At 42.3% G+C, this 21,261-nt stretch overlaps 1 protein-coding gene across 2 annotated transcripts in view; it reads right to left on the bottom strand.

The window, feature by feature from the left end:
* PAK5 (p21 (RAC1) activated kinase 5) overlaps positions 1 to 21,261 on the bottom strand; it is a 104,942-nt gene that overhangs the window by 43,779 nt on the left and 39,902 nt on the right. Inside the window, exons 1-3 of one of the 2 annotated variants that reach the window (XM_075088225.1) lie at positions 16,594 to 16,876; positions 15,753 to 16,068; positions 6,263 to 6,339 (exon numbers count right to left, since the gene is read on the bottom strand). The gene's annotated coding sequence lies outside the window, so the exon portion shown is untranslated. Of the gene's footprint in view, positions 1 to 6,262; positions 6,340 to 15,752; positions 16,069 to 16,593; positions 16,877 to 21,261 lie in introns of those variants that run through there. The other variant, XM_075088226.1, reaches the window with a different exon arrangement.

Raw genomic sequence — 21,261 nt, forward strand, 5'->3', positions numbered from 1 at the left:
CTGGGATGTGAATCTATGAGGCCTATTGGAGTCACATTCTACACCATCACCTCTAGACATGTATTTCCTCATCTGATCAATGCTAGTACTTGCAGGGTTTCCTGCTGGACTTGTACCCTAATGCAGCTGTGGGATGCTTGTAATCCTCTAGAGTGCCAAACAACATCAGAGAAATAAAAGCACATCAGCTGACATACTGTATATTGCCTTTTTAAAAATATACAGCAGATTAATTAAAAATATATATTATTCTTTTGGTTTAAAATTGGTCTTTGATATATTGCAGTTTCTTCTTTTAATACCATTGCAGCTAGAAGCAAATGTGAAATTTGGCCCAGCAGGATCTTTACTTTCTCAGGAGAATATTGGAGTCTCAGACCTGATGCCAAGGCCATGTTTTTGCATGGGGATGATGTCTGAGGCCTGGGCAGTGGGACTTGCTCCACTCTTTTGACTTCAGCTCATGCTTAGATCAGCTTAAGTCAACTGTGAAGCTATAGCAAGAGAGACAGGGAGTAATACTGGCGCCTTGCACAGCAAGGGATGGATTCAGCCATGTGGGCAAATGCAAAAATGCTATGCAACTTGGTGGCCAGAGAACATCCCCCATGGGGCTGTGCCTGTGAAAGGTGACTGAGAAACCTGGCTGATGGTGGTCTCAGCCCCATGGGAATGGGGCAGGACTCCCTCCATGGCCACCTGTGCCAGCTCTGCAAACACTCTCTTAGTGCTATGAAAAGAAGCAAAGCCTTGGTTGCCTTTTATGGGTATCAATAATAAATGCTGTGCACTGCTGCTTCACTTCATCAGCCAGAAAGGTCTCTCTGTTTCACTGCAAAGCAAAGCTGATCTCTTCTTACCGTGGTCCCTCTAAATAAGTGTAATTAATATACACAGCAATTGCAAGGAACCGTTGTTTCCCCAGATTTCTCACACAGAATGGGAATGATGCTACTTGTTTTTCTTAGCTGTCTGAGGATGCAGATCTGGGGTCACCAAGCCAGTGAAACCTCCTGCTTTTGGCTCATAAGAGCCTTGGTTCAGTCCCTAACAAGGTTTTCTCCTTAGACCTCAAAAAGGAGAGATAATTTAATCTCTTTGCCATAGCTTTATTGATACAATACAAAAAATAAAGCATTTACTCATTTAATCAGGTGTGGAAGTAAAAAACGTCCTGGACAAGTAAATAAACAAGAAAGGCACCTGTTATTCCTAAAACAATTTTATAAGCTTTGGAGAGCTAAGTGCTTTGAAGAGAAATGATGGGCCTCTCCAGTTCCCCAGGATGCCAGATAGTATGTATACAACATAAGTGATATGAAATTTCTATCAAGAGCACAAAACGCATTTTATTAAAGTTCATTCAGGCACCTATCCATGCCCTGTCATGCAAAACAGCAAGCCTCTCTCAGTTGTTAAGAACCCCTAATTTCTTAATGGGATTAGTTAGGAAAACACCCCACAGACAATGGGGCAATTCTCCACCTTTAGCTGAGGCAAAGGGAGGTAAGTGGCTGCAGAGCAGCAGTGCAGGGCTGCCTGCATGGCATCCTCACCTGACCCTCCCCATGCCAGGGTGCTCACCCTTAACTTCATTTCTCCTGACAGCCTCCAACATACTCCTGATCATGCCAGGTCTCTCAGCAAGTGCCATCTCTCTAGTCCAGCTCCTCTTGCACCCCACAGAATGAGAGGAAATGAGGTGTCATACTCCTCATTTGTTGCTATTTTTGTGGGAATGAGCACAACAGGGATGTCTGTCCTCTACTTTCACGTGCTTTGCCAATGAATAGTTGGCTGACTTCAACACCACATATGTGGCACAAGGTGATACTCAACACAAGGGGGGCTGGGGGAGCCTGTCCTAACAACAGCTACTATTGATGGCAGCGGGCTTGAGCTCGCTCTAGGGGAAAGAAAAACCAGGACTCATCATTATGTGGCTTCAGTGGAGTACTTCTGTAGAAAGACTTCACTTTTCTTTATGTTGAAATGATGTAGTACATTCATTTTGCATTTATAAATGGGAGGTTTGAAGGATGTAGTCCTTCAGTCGCAACCAACAAATAATTTAGTAAGTGTGATGGTGTGAGGCCAAAAGCAAGTCTGTTCTTAACCAGGGGAGCCAGGAGGGAAGTCTCTATTCAGCTCAGGGCTGCGATGCTGAGGGGCTCCTCCAACTCACAGTCCAACTGTAGCACAAGAATGAAGACAAGGGACTCTCTTTACTAACACCATGATGAAAAAAATATGGACATGACATTTACTGGAGGAAAACACAATACTGGTGGGGAAAAATCATACCTATCATACCGCCTCTTCTGCCAACAATGGCTGAGTAACCCACAGCAGTGGTCCCAGGTGTGCCACAGGGGAATGGGGAAGGAGTAGGGATAGCAGAAGAAATGTGTGAACCATGGTCTGTAGGTACAGCTACCCAAAACCTTTTACAATGGCAGTATTTGTTTTATGCAAGCTTCTGCCCAAGAAAGGAGTAGCACCAGCTCTGAGCTGCCTGCTGAGTAGTCATAACACAACTCTATCCAGATGCTGTAGAAACTGAGGTAACACAGAAAGGTGCTATCAGGAGTAATCACTGCATCTTGCACTAATGCTGTTTACTGTAGTGCCTAACAAATTGAATTACATGCTAATCAGTACATCCTACCTGTTAGTTCTACACCAGACTTGGCTCCTTCTCATTTCACTCCTTTCTATGCACAGAAATAATTCACTGAGCACCACAGTGCCATGGATGTCCAGACTGGTCCAAATTTCATGTGTGACCTGCAATGACAGATCAGGTCCCCGCACACAGAAAAAATTCCCTGTGCCCAAGATACTGCCTGTGCAAGGTATGAGACATGGAGCAGCAAAGCAAATCCACTCTGTTGGCTACTGCACCACCACTGTGCTGCCTCCTAGTCACAAATAAAGGTATTTTACCAGCAAGGAGTATCATACAGCCCTACCCTAGAGTAAGAGGGAGACAGTATTATTTTGGGTGCTAGGGGAGCCCATTCAGCTCCTCCCATGAGGGTGTCTGTGTTCAAGGCAGGATTTCCAGCAATAGCCTTCCCACAAAAAGTTAAAGCCTTGCCCAGCTCCTATCCCTGAGCTCACAGTCAGAGGTGACAGGTTGCTCTCTTCAGTCTCATTCTTGGCCCTATCCTGGGGTTTTGGTGGGTATTCCCTCCCCTGCACTTGACATCAGGGACACTCAGGCAGGCTGACAAACTGAAAAGCTGAAAGTCCAGATTTATGTAAAGAGCCTCAGAGAACAAATTTTTGCACTTACATCATGTAAAACCCAGGGCAGTTGGAAAAAAGGATGCCTTCAATCCTAAAGTTAATCTTATTCTGTATCTTTTATCATATCCTAAGTAAGAGTAATCCAGTCAACCCACCAAATAAGAGAAGTCTGCTCAACTCTGCCTGACTTATGGAATGGCAGACCCTGCTCCCAATGAAAAATTCAGAGCCACTTTTTGCTTTCCCTCCCACTATCTATTCTTTTAGGTTAAAAACTAGGGAAGTTGGAAAGCCTTATTTGTCTTGTAATCTTCAAAATCACAAAGGAGACCCAAGAGCATCTGCAAAGCACTGACAATGGCACTTGCCGTCCCAGATGACCCCACAGATTAACACTGAGCAAAGTTCTGTGAAGCTTTGCCATACATAAAAACATACAATAACCTTAGAAAGTTAATAACTAAAATAATAAAGTGAGGTAGATATTTTTACTTAAGAATTGAGCTTTTAATGGCTCAGTACCATAGCTACATACACCCTATTATTTTTTTATTATAGTATTTCAGCAGTCCAACGGTGTGTCCCACTAACCCAAGGAAATCATCTATGTCCAGGAGCAGCATAAGCCTGAGCCACCCTGGGAAGCCCGCAAGCATTTCTTACGCACACCTTGCTGCTGCTCAAGAACGTGGCTGAGTTCTAAATATTCCCTCAGGAGAGACTCAGTGTTCATCGTCTACCTCAGCCCAGCAATATGTTTCCTTTTAAACAACCAGCAATTAGTTAATTTTCCATTAGGAAGCACACATGACATTAAGTCTGTCAGCCTGTCTTCAGGGATTGCCCATGGTTCCTTTGCTGAGCAAGCAGCAGCAGAGCTCTTTGCCCCCAGGGACAGGCACGCTATCAGCATCTGGAAATTGCCTTCATGTACATCAAGTATCATCTGCAAGCCCAGAGCAGAGGGCAGCAGCAAGGGCTCAAACCCCGCAATGCCCCATGAAAAGGCATGTTTTCCCTCAAGGCAACCACACAGTCAAAAATTGCTAAAGAATCCTTCATTTCCAAGAACTTTTAAGAAAACTGTTAGAAACAGATTGCAAAACGGGAGACAGGTGCAGGTCGCTTTCCTTTGATAATTTTTACTTATTGATAATAGTTTTCTGTAGCATGAGGACCTCAATTATTCCCCTCCAGAGCAAACAAAATGCAATACATCATTAGCTTTGCCAGCTTCTGTTCTCATGCTCTGATTAACTGTAACCTTTCCCAACATTTGATCGTAAATGAAAGAGTATGAATTGAGAAGCACAAATTAAATTAATGTGTCAAGCCAGCTTGCATAGCCAGTACTCTAGATAAATGTGAGCTGGGCAGATACTCCATCTCAAGAAGAAAGCAAATGTCTGGTATGGACTGATAGCAGCATAAATTGCTAAGAAATACTCCGTAAGCAAGGGGTAAAAATGATGTTGGTTCTCCTTCAGCTCACACTGGTGCAGCTCCCCACTGCTGAAGCAAGCGGAAGGAGACCAACACACATCTGTGTGTGTATATAGCTATAAAAATGAGGAAAATGCTTGATTTTTTTTAATATGGAATAGCAACAACAATGGTTTTGTATTGCCTTTTTGTTTGCTTTAAGGATGGTTCTAAGCTTTTCAGTGGGGACCCTCTGCTGCTGGCTGCAATCAGAGCATGAGTTTCCTTTGCAAAAAAGGTATGCCTTGCAATGCCTCAATTAAAGACATACATTTTTTACAAGAATTTACATCTATTTTTAACTGGTAATACAGAGAACACTACCCTATTTTTCAGGAGATGAAACAAGAAGCCATACCTGGAAAAGCAGGATGGACTGAATGAGAAACCAGTAAAGTTAAGGGAAAGGCTCTTAAAAATGGCACTGGTTTCAGGTCAGTCTGACACACCACTGTGACTCTGGGCCAGAGGAGAAATCCCGTTTGACTTCCCAGATGAGATACTGCTCAATGCTTCCCTAATGCTCAGAGGATCTTTCTGGATGCACAGGATGAAGACAAATAGGGGGCACCCAGGAACTGGGGGACAGCTGCCTGCAGAGCACACTCAAACCACAGGTAGGTCATGTCTTATATTCATTGATTCATTTACTGTTCTTATCTAGAAGGAGATCTCATTTCTTCTTTAGATGCAAGGTGGTTTCAGAGCTCGCAAAAGGATATTGTTTGTTTTGTCATGTGGCTGGACAGCACCAAATGCAGGGGAATATCAGCTTGGTTCATCTGTCTAATAAAGACACCATTTCCCACGATCCCTGCTTAATCCTCTGCTCTTCTCAATTATAATTTCAGCATTTCAATTTGGGAATTGAAAATAAACGCTTTAAAATGTTCTGACATACCCTACTAATGAATCAAAATGATGATTTTAAACATCAACTCTGGCTGCAACAAAAAGGATCTACAAATCCTGAAGTAACTAAGTCAGCCCATACAGCTCAAATTTTGTGTCTTCTACTATCCTGCTAAGCTATTCTGCATGTAAATAGCACCCCTGATGAAAAATTAATCACCTGTGACTGTACAGTTCTTCCAGACTAACTCTATCTTTTTTTAATTCAAAGTTAAGTGTAGAAATACCATTTTCAATGCATGCCTACATGAGCTTTAGGCACAAAAAAGCTTGACGGTCAATAGGAATCAACTTATTCCCATGGATTTTCAAGGTGCCTTATATTTTTTGAGATGGGACAGACACCTAAGTCATTCAAACGCTATTAAAACATTTGCTTTAATAATGGAAGAATATATACCGATGGACTAGACCACAACCATTAAGCACAAAATATGCCATCCTTCCCAAAGCCCCTTATTTACCCTACAACATTCTGCTTACTTCAACCTTAGGTCAAATCAGCCAATTTTTCAGAGTTCCCATTTCACTGCACAACATAATAAAAATATATTTAAACAATTACAAGCTATCCAGGACTTGTTATTGTCCCCATTTCTTTTCAATCCCACAATACCTTGTTTATGGTTGAAAATGCCGTCATTCGTCACAGCACAGTAGGATGTCTCTTGATAGCTGGCCCAGGAGACATATCTAATAGAAATGCACAACAGAACAAAATACAGGAAAAAATAGCAACAGAAGGCAATGCATGCTTCTAGAGAAATACTAAAAGCCAGTACAGAGTGGCCAAACTAGGATTGATGTACTCAAGGGAACAATACTCATTCTTCTCATTGAAAGCTACTCTTGTACGAGGATTCATTTCCACACGCTGACTGATACATGCTTTCCTAATTTAGAAGTCTTGTGATTCCCAGTGGATTTTAATGCTCAGTAATTTTCAGCTGAGTAGTTTAAACACATGTATTGTAGTCAGTCACTCTCTATTATCTTATACACATTTACACATATATAGCAATGTACAGAGGTGCCAGCAGTGAATTAGTCTACAACAGCCCTGGGCAGATTAGAGAGGAAAAAATGACCCTCAAACCCCCACCAATCCCTGGAGTTAACTCAGATCATTTCTATCCCAGGCAGTTGAAAAGATGCCAGATTTGCAGAAACCAATAGTCCTTTGGGTGCTCAGCTTGAGATAATTAATGGTGGACATCCACAGGGAGGGGGTATTAAATAAGGCACCCATTCAATAAGACACCCCAAATCTCAATCTACTTCTGAAACTTTAAAGAAGTTGTAACTTTTTTTCTGAGTTGTTATAATTATTATTAATATTTTCAAATATAGAGTTCTATATTATAAAGGATGGAGGTATTCTATGTCTGAAACAGCTACTCTATTTCTATGTTTTGAATGAGGAAGAAAAATAATCAGTAGAAGGAAATACTGTCAAGAATGAAAGTGATAATATATTGGTAGGGAAGACAGAGTGCGCAGAGAGATCAGGAAAGCCTAAAGAAAATATAAAAACCAGAGTTGTAAAACAGTATTACTTAATTCTGAATATTAATATTAGTAAATATTGACGTTTCTATAGACTGGGGTGACTGTAGGATAAGAACTGCAGGGATACAAAATCATACATCTGTCAAGAGAAAGGACTGAAGAAAAGTGATTGAAAAGCACTTGAAAGATTGCTCTGATCAATCATGCACTAGGTTACACCATCTCTGCGTTTTGGGCGACAGCCTCAGTGGGGTCCACTGGCAAAGCTTCAGCGAAATAGATGGATTGGCGGTGACCCACAGCACAGTAAAGAGGGCACTCATGCATTAAAATTTTTTAATTATTGTTTTTGCATGTAAAGCTTTAGTTTTAATCCTCTGAAAGTGAGTTTCCTCCCCAACGCTTGATGGTGGTTGCAAAGCTGGCATTAAAAATACACCATTGACCAAAGGGTGTTAGGCTGTGGTAGGGTTTTTTCTACAATTCCTGGGAAAGACTAATCATGAGACCATACTGGTGCTCACAGGTGCCCTGTATTTACTATTGATGTATCCCAATAATTTGTAAAAAATAGCTTTTCCTTTAAAAAAAGGATGCAAAATGTTATCTATATCTCAAAACCAATTTATCTTGTGCTGGTTGCATCCATGAATGTACCAAAACTGCATCAAGGAGGGGCCCTACAGTGGGTGCCTGCCCCAGCACAGGTTATTTTGCTGCACCCAACAAGTCCATGGGGCAGGCGGTGACGAGCATGAACAGGACCAGAGGGGGCACAGGCCTGCAACAGCACAATGTGCCACTGGGACAAGCTAGTAAGATGGGGGCTCTGGAGGCGACCTCCTGCCGTAAGTCCTTACTGGTATGTTCGCATTCAACATGCTGTTTTTGTTCTGCAATAGTATTAAGTGCACTCCTCATTTTACTTCTAAAACAATGCAGGCTGTGCTGGCTCTCAGGAATTGCTCTATTACCATAACATTTGTACCAAAGATTGCTTCCCAATGAATGATCAACAGAAACAAATGCTTCCTAATGCATTATTAATGGCAAGCCTCTGATAGGAATATTCTCTAGGATGAAATACATCATCTGACCTGTAAGTGTTTACGAAGAAATGGAACAAAATTAGGTTATTTGACATGTCAAAATATCTTTAAAATGCAAACAAACATGCCTATAGATTAATGTATCCACAGCAAGTGCCTGGAAGATGAGAATCATGCTTGTCGTCATCACTGTGGGTTTCCTACCTTGGTATGAGGTTTTGCTCTGTACCACTCTAACATATAACTGAAGGAAAAATGTTTCCATAGTCTACTGTCAAACGCGAATGTATAGATTCTATCTTCATTTTTTATTCCTTACATAATTTCTTGTCTTTTCCTTTCTCGGGATCGTGCTGAAAAACCGGTTCAAAAGTCAGTTCCTATCCTATTATCTATTGAGTTGCTGTCCTGCAATACTCTGTTTCCATATTAAAAATGAGAACTGATCCCTTGAAGGGTTTGCTAGAGTTTACTATTTATTACCTCCTTCAGAAAGTTTACCATAAGCTCTTTACACAGAACACTGAATGTTTATAAAGCAATGCCTACTCAGTCCTCCTCCCTTTGGATCATCTACAACAATCAATAATTGCAACCTAATAATTCCTCTTCACTGATTTTTTCAGAGCTAAGTGAGCTTGCCATGCAGACTTTGTATTTTGCCATCTCCAGACATCGGTTTGCAAGTGACAGATATGCCCTGTTCTCTGTTTAACTGGGAGATAAAGGTTGTAGGGAGAAACGGAGACCCTTTATGCTGTGTCTCTGAAACCAATGCACAGGTTTTGAGACCAGCGACAGAAAAGCAAACAAAAATCATAATATAATCTAAACTGAATGGAAAAACTTGCATGTTTTTATTGCTGGGCACTATATGCAAATCCAGAAAGATGACTGTTACTGTGAGATTTTTAGTGTTTTTCAGCTTTTAAATGAGTAAAATATAAATGTTTTTTTTACTGTAGGCAGTTTTTGAGCAACTGGAGAAGTTGCTGCACCTTGAACGGCCATCACTGCCACCTCCTGAGAGACAATGCTGCAACAGAAAGCGGCTACGATTCCTTTCTTCGGAGGAAGGATGCGCACACATGAACCACTGCATTTTGCTGGGCCCATCCATGCACTGTGTCTGGGTCAGGCATGTTTTGCCTCTCCAGAATGAAGAGTTTGATCTAGAAAGGTCCAAAAGGGCACTTCCAGCTTCTCAAAAAAACAAAGAAAGGAGGTTGCCCGTTGACTATGTAACCAGCTAAGATGACTCCCAGAAGCCTTGATCTGGAAATGCCAAGGGAAGCTGCCACATGACCGTGTGTATGAGCTGGTTCAGCTTTGAAACTTTTAGACAATTATGACGAAATGCCACTTTTCTCCCAGAAGAAACGCTCTTCCTTGAACAACAAGGCATCATCCCTCCCCAGCCTGCAGTCCAGACCAACTGATTTTGCAAGCAGCTCCAAAGGAGGGTGTTTCATTGAGAAAATTCCATCATAACAAGGATCCCACAAGAGAAGCCAAGGTCTTATCCAAGTATTTTCTGAGAAATCTTATTTATGGCAGAGGGGGAGATGCTGAGCCTACGCAGAGGTGAAGAATTTGGCCATCATCTCTCAGGAATCAATGGCCCATGGTTCCCATCCTGCCAGTGGCCCATCAGACCCTGAGCCCTCTTTTTATATTCCAGGAAAAGACAAATTTAGCATAGTTGCATCTGGGATTACAGGTGCTTCTTGAAGTCTCAGCAGCCAAAATACATCATCAATTAGAAAATGTTAAAAAAAAAAAAAAAAAAAAAAAAGACATCTCTGCATGTCGACTGTAGTTGCATTCACCACTCCTTCCAGGGGCGGGGAGGTTCGTTTATTCATTCATTCATTCCCTACTTCATTAAGGAACAATTCCAACAAAGCTACTGATACAACTGGGATATCAAAAGATGAGCTGTGAGAGTGACGGCAGAAAAAACACGTTAAGGAAACATGCACAGTTATGGCAGGCATAGGGGCCAGAGTTAGCACTCAGGGAAAAAAAAGGACTGCAAAGTTTGCTGGCTGAGATAAGAATTAAGTGCGCAGAAGGAGTACAGATCCTAATGAAAGTATTTTCTTACCAGAAAAAAAATTATTGTTTCTGGTCAGATGAAATATGTTGCCCAACCAAACCTTTCATTTTATTTTCACCATTTTCCTTTTGTTCTTAAAATATGGAATAAGATAAAACAGAAAAGCTATTTAAGTTAACCTCCCCCAAATGTTAATTTAGATTTTTCTTCAAATTTTTTGGACATATGATTCAAAACATTCCCTGGTATTTTTTTTTGTTTCAGCTGATCTGAAAATTATCTGTGCTCTGGGTGGGCATCAAGAGATGACTTACTGTGTGCTTCATGGGGCAATATAAAGGTTTTAGAAAAGATGATTTTAAGACGGCCACAATACTCAAATTATTGGAGATATCGCAAATGAATGACAATAACATCTTTACACTATACCCCTGTAAATTAATCTCTGCATTCCATGCGTGGTACTGACTCAGCCTTTGGCGGCGCCCTGTGCATCCACCCAGGCCTGTGTAATGGTGTGCAGTGCCCAGCCTGCAGTTCAGCCATACTGACAGCTCTGTTTTTCTAAATTATTTCCAGCTTCTTCAGGATAAAGGCAGGAAGAAGTCCTGAATGGCTTTTAAAATGATTATGCAAAGCATAGTAGGCTGTATAATACCTCTTCCAGTAAAACTCCCTTTTACTACTCTGAAGGTAATGAACCGTGTTATTATAGCAACTATTTCTCCTTATTATGTATTGGCTGGATGTTTTAAATAGAAATAACACCATCTCGTCCCTCAGTGTTTCTTTCTTGTGGCATGTCCTTGAAAGTAACCAATGCTCAGGACACCAAAAGCTGAAGGCTCAGCTTGCCCACGTATGCGATGTGATGTGAATAAATTAGTGCAAAGTCCATGTGAGCTGCTTTTCTCACACTAGTGGGGGCTCAGGCTGGAAAAGCTGTGTCTGCAGCAGAGCTGCCACACAGCCTTTAACTAGCTGTGGTGTCATTTAAAAACATCAGTTCATTCAGTATACTGATTCATTTTTTTAAATGCCAAATATGCAGCTGCGTATTTATGGAGAAATTAAATTTTTTAAAAAATATATTTACTACGGTGGCATGACTGTTTCTTTAAAGAGTTTGACTTATTCACAAAGAATTTCAAAAATCAAAGGAGTCTCCAAAATTCAAACAGCTTCAAACTTCATTCTAAGTGTCCCTGTCAGACTCAGTAGGGTACCCGCTGTTGTGTGTTTCATATCTCCCTGAATGTCATCTTCAAATGCCGTTTATCTGTGCTCCACTGGAGAGCTGTCTCACTGCAGTCATGGGCTTTCTGAAACATCATTTGGGTTCTGATTCAACTGCTTGTTGGCTTCAGTGGGAGGATTCTGACCCTGGAAATAGCCACTTTCTTTCTCTATTTCCCTCTATTGATAGCAGGATGGGAGAAATAACCCTAAATGGTGACAGCACAGTCAAAAGCAGGGGAGAGGGGGAGTGCAGTTGACTTTATTTGAGAAAGCTTATTTCCTATTCCCTTTCTTTGTAACACAGGCTAGAGGAGATGTTGCTTCTCCCCCTCCATTTTGCTGCCACCAGCTCCCACATCTCAACAGAATCCAAAACCTCAGCAACTTAAACCGTGCCCCTTCACCAAGGTTTTCTGAGCCTATGTAAAGCTGGACAAAGACCAACCTACACATTATCTGCTCTGAATCGAGCAAAGTTTATGTTCATCAGAAAAGGAAAAAGACAGGGATTTCCAACTTGGAAAATTTGAAAAACTTAGCCAATATTTGTAAATAAAGTCTAATTTTTTCAGCTGCCCAGCCTTGAACATACACCCCTGTCGAGATGAAGCAATCACACTATTTAACATGCAAAAATCACTACTCGCCTATCAGCTTATTAATAGGTAGCTTTCTACCTATTAATAAAAAAGGTGAATTATAGACAAAGCAGAAGAGCAATAATCCAAATGTGAGCATCTGAAATGCTCCACTGAACTCTACTCCAGGAAACATAAGATTTTTTTTCCCCTCTTGTTCCCCCCACGATGACAGCTTTCCAGTGCTGCTGGCATCCATCACATGTGCAGAGGCAAATGCTTCCACACTTGGTAATAATCAGAGCAAGGAAATTACAGCTCAAGGATAGGAGCAACTACAGTTTTTTTTCTCTTGGCTAACGGGATACTTAAATCCAGAGAGCACACGAAGGGAACTCAGTAGATGCTTCCTTGCTATTTCCACTTTCCGAGCAGAGCCAGGACTCCCTGCAGCTTTGCCACATCACCTGTTTTTCCTGGGCTCTCAGTTTTGCTGTGTTTCTGCCCCCTGTGCCAATGCTGTACCCAGGCTGGCTCCTGAAGGACTACCCCCACCAGTTCCTACCTATCCTTCCCTGCACCGCTCTTCCATTACCTATTAATGCAAAATAATCTTCAAAACTCTCTCAAAACTTCACCTCAAACCCAGCTTCATCGCCAACTAGTACTCTGTCCCTACCCTCACTGTCACCCTGAGTTATCAAGAGCAAAGTTACTCCCCTCTCCCTTTTTGACTCCTGATATTTGCTGCACAATAATACGAGACAAAAGAACCACCCTCAGCAGAACAGCTTCTCATGGTAGCAGATAAAAAGGATTTTCCTTAACATCATCATGCATTGAAATTAATACATATACAGCAAGGCAATACAGATGCAAAAAGGCAAACTCAGGTTCTACAGGGACTAGGTAGGAAACGCATACAAATAATGGTTACAGGGATGCAGAGTAAAAACAAAAACAAGTGTAAGAGACACTACCAGATACCTAAAATCTGGACTAAATATTAATAAATTATTAAGATGGCAGCTTTCAGGACAGGTGTTATACATCCTGTATCTCCACAAAATCAGCTATCAAAAGTCTAACACATGAAGACTTAATGAATCGGTGTACATTGTTTTACAGACAAAATACCACCACAGTCAGTTGAACTGCAGGAATAAAACTGGCAGTTTAATTCAAGCTTCTCTAGGAAAGACATTTGTTTGAAAGAGGTCAATTAAGCCTTCTACTCGAGTTAATCTCTTCTGTTTATTTAAAAAAATCTGGAATTGGGGAAAAAAAATTACAATAGGGCAGCAAAGCACAATTTTCCTATGGATGCACCAAAGCAAAAACCTGCAGGTCAGCTTGCTTTCAGCTGGGAGAAACACAGGCAGAAATTGCAATCAGGCTGCAATTCACAGAGACGAATCACGTGGAGATGATTCAGACCAAATTATTCTCCGAATGAGCCTGCTGAAACACTCTCCTCTGAGGAAGACAGCAGTACTTGAATCGTTTTCAGCAGAAGTTTAAATATTAACTTACAGGTCTAGTTCGGAAGGAGTCTCTGTGGTCAGAGCAGATGAGAGTGGAGCCTCAAAGAAACTATTTCCATTAGTTTGCATTTTCCTCCAGAAGTCGGCAGCTGCCCATCTCTGCTTTCACAGCTCCTTCCCCCCCCACGCCTTCGTGCTGTTAATGACCTTTACATTTGCATATATTGCCTTTAAGCCTTTGAGTCACCCACCAATGGTCATTTAGGTTAATACATTTGTTCCTTTTGCTTTTCTGTAGAGTGATGGGTTTCAGTGGGGTTTTTTTTCCCTCTTTCTTTGGTCCCACTGTAATTCATTGCTGAGTTTCCTACAGCAAAGCAGAAAATGCCAGGCAAACCACATACTGTGCTGCCCATCTGCTTCCCACTGACACCTTCCTCTTCACCCCGTTTTGCATCCGCTCAGCAGTGTAAGTGATCTTTGTGGCAAGGTTTTCTGTATGTTAAGACCATCTCTCCTGCTGAATCACACAACAGGAAGAGACGCATTATCCCTTATACCAGAGCCATCAATGTACAGTTTTCTCCAGTGCTAACCAGCACCAAGCTCTTTTCCCCAAAACAAAACACTAGAAAAAAACTACAGAACATTTTCAGTGTGCAACCGTTCATCAGGTGGGTGGGGAGCCACCACCACACTGTGACACCCCCCAACCAGCAAAAGCATCAGTTCCCATTTATTTGCTGTGACATTGATTGCATTGAAGGATGCTCCCAGCAGTTAAGAAAAAGCCCTGGTGCATGTGCCTGTAGCAAGGATGCAAGGGACAGACAATCCCTACAGGGAAACCGTGCACAGTCAACAGGGTGGTAGGGAAGAGGAGGGTCTGCAATGGGAAGTGCAGGATTGATGAGGGCAGGGTGGTAGGCATGAACGTAGAAATCGCGTTGGGTTTATCCATGAAGATGGGAGCAGCAAAGAGGTATCGATGTGAGTGGCTGGTAAAGGAGGGGGAGGCTGAGCCGGAGGGGACAGATGCAATAGGAAATTGAGTAAGGGAAGAGAGGCCAGGCGAGAAGGAGCTGAATCAAGCAAGTAGCTTTGACTTGATCCAGTGAAGTCAAGGAAAAAGCCAGCTGAGCGCCCCCCCTTGGCAGGTAGGAGTATTTGGTCAGCCACACTTTACATGGGGCGAAGTCACTGTAGCTTGGTGTCATGTGGCAGCTGCTGCAGGTCCACTCTGCTGGGTCAGCCCTGTGTCTTTCTCCCAGCACCCTGATGACTTAGAATTGAGTTAATTAGACACAGACCCAGCCTCAGGAGCTCTCTTGCCCCAGAAAGAGGGCTTCACAAATCCATAAAACTCTTTTGGGCTCAGCTCTTTACCCTTCTCTCTCTTCCCTGGAAGCAAGACTTTCTGAGATCAGTAAGACCCCATCTCCACCTGTGGCCCTAGGAATATGAGAAGCCACCTGGCACATGCGAATAATCCTTGGCTCTCTGCAAACCCACGCTTGCAATTGATTTCTAGGAAATTCAGTTATGTAGGAGTGGCTAAAAGGGGCTCACTTTCTGCACAGATTTATCAGTACCAATGCATTTCTGCCAGGGTTTGGTAGAGAACTTCCATCCATTTGGAGGACATGTGCTTTGTCCTATGCTCTCCCTTTCTTTAAAAGGAAAAATCTGCTTTCACAGCTGCCTCCATGGAAACAGCAACTCTGTGGTGTTGACGACGCTCCAGGCTCGAGGGGCTCCGTTCAAACATGGAAATCTGCATTTCTTGATTGCAGAGTGCTGAATCAAGCCCGGATCCCAGAGCCGACCCAGGTCTCCTCTGGCTTGTTCAGCACCACCAGTGAAGTTCCTGTGGGTCCCATCTCACACTTGGCAACATCTGTGCAAGCCTACTGCTGAGGAATAGGCTGAGTCAGGCCTCAGTGATGCTTGAGGAACTAGACTAAGCTTTTAACTCGCACACTTCATTAACTCTACCAAAGTAGCTAATGGAGATGAGGGTAAGTGTTGAGCTTCTCTCCTGTAATGAGCTTTGAGATCAAACATTCAGTAAATTTAAATGAAATTTTAAAAAATTTCCTCCAATTTTCATTTTTAAAAGCTTGCTTCCACTTGCGCTCTGCTGGATTTGCCCCCCCATAACCTCAATGTATCTCATATATCGACATACCAAGCCTGATGAGCAAGGTCATGGCTGATGGCAAACCGCACCAACACCTACTCCGTTCCCAGGCCCAACTTCCAAAGGAGGATAAACGACTCCTTTGGCCCCTTGAATCTCTCATCTGCAGCTTTCAGACTATTGAAGAGGATGCACAGCAGCTGCACAACCAGAACGCAGGTAGAGAAGAGACTATTTGCCCCCTGGCTTGGGAAAATTGGTCCAAGTGTAATGAAACGCATAGCTCTTCTATAATCATTTGTTCAGCTCCATAAATCTCAGGGCATAAATCAGGCTGTCAGGGAGAGCAGCTGTGTAGGCATCTCTGCAAGAGAAGAAAAGATGCTGTGACCACCCACAGCATCACGGCACGCTGCCAGGGAGCCATGGCGGGTGCCAGTCCCAGTGCTCCTCCAGTTTCATGTTGATTTACTGACACTGACTTCCAAGGAGCTGCTCAGTCACAGTACTGTAAATACCTTCAGAGTGAGGCTCAGTGACAGCTCATGGTGAATATTAGGAAATGTAAATTTCAATGATCCCTAATTGTCCTTCAGTCAACAGTACCTGTTTAAATTACTGTTATTACGGCAAAGATACTGGAATTGCTAACATAAACACAAACAAGAATTGCAGATGCTGTAGCTTTCCACCAGCAGATGTTTTACTTTCTGCTAAATATTCCCCTTTCAATACAGAAACGTCACCTACAGTGGTAGATACCCAGCGATCAGGGGCTGCTCCAGGATTGCATGAGGGTGTCCTGTGAGCAAGGACAGAGCCAGCAAAGGAGAAAGACAAGACAAAGGCCTTGGAGAGCTCATGAAGGAAAGGCTGAGCACAGACTCACCTCGGCGCTGAGCTGAGCAGGAGGTCTTATCCCGTGGCACAGACACATGCACGTGCCAGGGTCATGGCTGCAGCAGGCTGAAGAAATGTCTCCTGCAAGGGCAATCGCTTAACGCAGCTGGGAAGGGAAAGTGCTCATCCTGCTAGTAATGATTAAAACAGTTATGGAAAAGATGTCATGAGAGACCAACAGAACCATCAGCCATGTGTCAGATGAAAACTGAAATATGTCTTTTTTTTTAAAACGGACATGGCATATTTGTCAAAAATACTGTTTTGGAGGATCTAAGATACTTACGGACTTGGGCTGAATCCAGCATACAGGTTCAGCTATCTTCTGCCTTAGAAATGCAGGCATTGCTCATGAAACCACTGTGGAGGAGGAAAGGGTGACAACACTGCTCCTATGCCAAAGGGCTGCATGGTTACACAGCTCAGCTGGGGTGGGAGAAGCAGGTCAAGGTCTCTTCGAGGACTTATTCAAAGCAGGGATTTAAGAGAGGATCCTCAGAAGAAGTCTCTTCACCACCATCTCTAAACACTCTGGTATTGGTGTCTCTCAGCATCTCCTCAAAACGCTGAGATGTGCACACAGACTGAGGACAGAACCTGGGTCAGCCACCAGCCAGCAGCACAACAGAAGTGGGTTTTTTTTCCCCTCCTTTGCCAAGAAAGCTGTCCATCCCTCCCAGGTTTGCTGCTCAGGACCCAGTAACAGTGAAGCATGCTTCATATCTGTCAAAGCCAACATAAATGAGGGGTATCTCTGGCAGGATCAAACCCAATGAGCCCTATACTGTTGGCCAACACAAGGTTCAAGATACATTTGCCAGCACCAGCCACCACCGCTGTGTACCAGGAGCCCTCTGCACCCCACAAGATGAGGCCCCATTGCTTATACCTTGGCCTCCCGCCTCGGAGAGTTACACAGATGACTCAGTCACTGAACAGCAACAATAAATTCAATGTGCAATGGTATTTCCACATACAGGGAAAAGCTCCGAATGCTTGGTAAAGACACCACCTGCACAGACAGGGAAAGATCTTGAGTCGACACGAGGCTTTGCATATCACTGAAGCCCAAGCAACTTCAAAATCTGGCCCAGATTACCTTTTACTTGGTTATGTTTTTGCATCACAGGGGATTTTTTTTTTTTTAATACTTTTGTAAAACCAGATATCTTAGCACCAATGCCCCCAGCTCTGCCTAGGAATTATGCTGGTTTAACTCTTCTGAGGGGCTTTGTCTGAACTTAGCTTAATTGATGTCAAAGAGCTAAACTCATCCCAGTTATTATAAAGACGGTAGGTACTGCCACCAGGCAAGAGCTGCATCTGCTACTCATACGCGATGCGGTCCCTACCCCAGAGGGCTTGCTGCCTACATGAAAAAGGCAAGGCAGGGGGAAAATGAGTGGGACAAGCCCTGCTCAACCGCACAGTCAAGCGATTTGTCTATATTACCCCAGGAGCCTGGGTCTGGTTTCCAATCTTTGAGACCACCTCTTCTCATGTGAGCATTTTCCTGGGAAATCACAAGCTCAGAAGCACAGGTAAGGTCTGATGCTGAGCAGGGTGTGAGCCCTGATCCTACCCACACATAGCCATAACTTTATTTGGGCTGATTGGTTTTACATGTGTTAATGAGACTATTCCTGTGCTTAAAGCAACACAATTATCAAAGCTCACAGGACGAAGGTCTGATTTTCTTCTCTGAGGCAAGAAGTAGCTTGCTTTGTCATTGGTTTTCTCAGAAAGGTAATAGCCTTTTTGGAGTTGCTCTTTGCAGTAAGTTCTACTTTAAATGTTTTCAAAATACCACTGCCAGAGCCACTATAAAAAGCACCAATGAAATTAATATTAAAAATTACTTAGTGCATAATTCATGTCCTCTAGAAACCATTTCTTATTCGACTGGCAAACCAACCGGTCATGCATTTTACATCGCTTTCTCTTTTTCTTAGAAGTGATGTGCTACTTTAGGAGTGACGTATCTGTGCTGCACGCGTTAAGTCAGACAATGCACAGCTCTCTAGCAGGCACCCCAATGCTAACATAAATCCAGTGTGATTACCTGGGATGGGACACAGTTGTTTGTTATCTTGCATGGGAGGGAAATCGGAGAGTTATAACAGATGTACAGCCAGGCTGAATCAGATCAGGGAATGATCTCTGCAATATGTGTCCAGGTAAAAAATGCTCTACTTAATTTTTATATTTGTTTCCTTTGGATGTTTTTGCCTGAAAATTTATGGCAGCAACGTTTGAAAGCAGTGAATTTCATGCAAGTATTAGAGAAAACACTTGGGAAATAAGTAGAGAATAAGCTCAAGAACGGGTACCAGAAACGTAACTGAGAAAGCTCATGCTATGCATAGTTATGGATAAACCAGCTTCAAACCATCCCAGAAATTCAGTCACCTGGTGCCCAGCTCCTTCTCCAGATAAGCGGTGCTTTGCAGGGTTGCAGGCGGGAGGACGGCTGACCCCACTGGCTGGAGCTGGCAGTGCAAGAGCCCTCACCAGCATAACAGAAAGCTTTGCCAGACCAGGTGTTCCAGGTGTTGCAGATCTGGGGGGTTGTATTTTTTGGATCTACTTTCCTCTTTGTACAAGCACCAGAAGGGTGGTGTTACGCCCACCAGAAAGACTTGAGCCATGCCTAGTTATTGCAGGCACTCACCATTTCAATTCTCTTTTAAAATCACAGATTTGCAAGCACTAAGCAAAACTGGGCCCCTACCAGAATGACCTTCAAAGTTTTGTTTTCCTGGTAAGAGCACAAAAGCCCTCCTGAGCCAAAGGGCCCCAACCCTGCAAGCCCTGTAGCTTTATTTATAGGCTAATTCTTACATCAAGGTAGATTAACTGCACCCAGTAAAAATGGATCATTTACTTAAAGTAATTATAGTACTAAAGAGTTGAAGTATCTCATAAGAACTGTCTAGAATATGCTACATAGGAAGGTACATAAAGTAAATAAACATATGAAAATCTAAGTATCGTAGCTGTTCAATCCTTTCAAAATAAATCCAGGACAAGAATATCTTTCATACTTAATTAAATAAGTCTGAGTTGATATTTATTAAGTCAGCTCTGAAGCCCCTGGTTAAAATACAATGGACTGTAATTTGAAATTATTGGTTTAGACAGCCCATCTTACCTAATCTGCGATTTATACTGCACTCAATGAAAAGGTCTCACACACTTGGTGTGAGATGAATTGAACAAGATATAAGCAGACTTGTGAATTTACAACCAGGAAGGCTATTCTTAAAAAAGAAAAAAAAGAAGGCGGGGGGGGAGGGGGGAGGAAGAAGGAAAGAAATCGTATTTACAAGCATTTATTACGGCAAAGCACCGCCCAGTGATTAAGATGGGGCATGTCTCTACCAACTCAAGCTCGAACATCAGGCCTTAACAATATTAACCTCAAGAAATCCATGAAATCCGCCCCTCTTATTCAGTGTTTAAAGGTTTAGCTGATACTCCTAATGTAGGTTATACTGGAAAGGCAATATTGTAATTCTTTCTCAAGAGATTTGAAGAATGGAGACCTACAGTGACTTAATTAAGGTTAAATAATCAAGTTCAACTTCATATAATTAAATTTAACCACCTATCAGAGTTAATAGGCCAAAAATAATAAACTGCGTGAGAAGAATGAGAAAGCCAGTCCAAAAGGTCCCAGAGTCAATACAGCTATTAAAATACTGAAGTCTGGAATACGTGCCAATAGGAAAACAGATTATTGGAAGACCCATGTCCATCCAAGCAAAAGGCTACCAGGAAAAGTGCAGGAAAATCAAGACAGTGGAAATTCAAGCTTCAACAATTTACCAAGCAGAAAAACATCTAACTTCAGAAATGTTTATTTTTTAATTAGTTTCATGAAGATTGAAGAGTAAAGGCTGAAAATAAGATTCATGCAGCAAAGAGGAAAATATTTAGGAAGCCATGGATACATTATGATGCGCACATAACAAATCGCAGAAAAAAGATGATAAAGACTGCTGGAGAATCTTTTCAGTAGTCTTCCTCCTAAATGACATTCAGAGGAGGCATGCATGTTGCTGATGATGACTGCAAAGACAGGCAATCATAAAGTGGTTGGTCAAAACGTGTAAGAGAAACACATGGAAGGAACCACAACCCTTTGCTCAAAGATCCCAAAAGATACAAGGGGCTAAAAATATCAGAGGAGATTAAGAACCACCAAGACACTTCAGAGTTTTGCTTGCTGTCTTTTTGCTGATGTTATATGCCAATTCTTTTAGGATATTTTAACTCTTCCTAAGAAAAGCAGTAAATTATATTGCCACAAAATATTGCATTTACAGTGGGCTCAGAGCTGTGCCCTAGAAATTAGGAACAAAATGTTTAGCCCCACTTATTAAAGGTTAACTGGCATTGTTTTCTCTACTACCTTTACAGTTATACACTGATATTACACAATCTTTGTCACATCAAACACTGATTTGAAAGAGAAACAGAGCTTACTTCCATTGAAACCATAAGACACACGTATAAATATAAGATTAAAACTTATGAAAAAAAAGCTATCTGAGATTAGTGGATAACCATTTTCAATTCCACCTTCTGGTCTCAAATGCAATCAGTTTTTGAGTAGAAATCAGTTTAGCATCCTCAGCAGCCACAACCTCTTCCT

Source organism: Phalacrocorax aristotelis, chromosome 3, assembly GCF_949628215.1.
Source record: "Phalacrocorax aristotelis chromosome 3, bGulAri2.1, whole genome shotgun sequence".
Lineage (NCBI taxonomy): Eukaryota > Metazoa > Chordata > Aves > Suliformes > Phalacrocoracidae > Phalacrocorax > Phalacrocorax aristotelis.